This window comes from Apis dorsata, unplaced genomic scaffold (assembly GCF_000469605.1).
Source record: "Apis dorsata unplaced genomic scaffold, Apis dorsata 1.3 scaffold_348, whole genome shotgun sequence".
Lineage (NCBI taxonomy): Eukaryota > Metazoa > Arthropoda > Insecta > Hymenoptera > Apidae > Apis > Apis dorsata.
Genome location: NW_006263615.1, coordinates 397,666 through 398,185, shown reverse-complemented (window position 1 = coordinate 398,185; position 520 = coordinate 397,666). Strand labels below are relative to the sequence as shown.

General features: G+C 51.5%; 1 protein-coding gene across 1 annotated transcript in view; it reads left to right on the top strand.

Annotated features, from left to right (window-relative positions):
- LOC102670631 (protein lozenge-like) overlaps positions 1 to 520 on the top strand; it is a 23,406-nt gene that overhangs the window by 4,069 nt on the left and 18,817 nt on the right.

The following is a 520-nucleotide window of genomic DNA, read 5'->3' as shown; positions in this document are numbered from 1 at the left end:
TATAACTAGGATATAACGCCGTGCCTCTGTGCAGTCAGTTGCAGCTCCCGGGGGTGGCGGGGTTGGGGGTGTTTGATGCCGGTTATCATGTTGACAGACACAGCGAGGTGGACCAGGGTGCACTAAGGGGAGACAATTACAAATCGTTGACGTTTACGCCAACACAAACGACTATATGTCCGCGACACGTTAGATATCCTCTCTTTAACGCGAACCGACCGATCTTCTTCGCATTTTCCATCGATCGATCCATCACCGCGTCCCATCTCGCGCTCCAGATTTCTCTCCCCTCCAGTTTCGCCCCATCCTTCCCCTCCTTCTTCCATAATTTTTCCCCTCCCATAAAAACGGACGAGCGAAAGAAACGGAGGAGGAGAGAAAGAAATCGCGACGCTTTGGCACTCTCTTCCTTCTTCCTATCTACCCTACCCACCCGCCTACCTACCTACCTACCTACCTGAGAAGCATTCATCTATTTTTAAGTGGTACCGAATCGTGCCGACACAAAGTAACCGGAGGG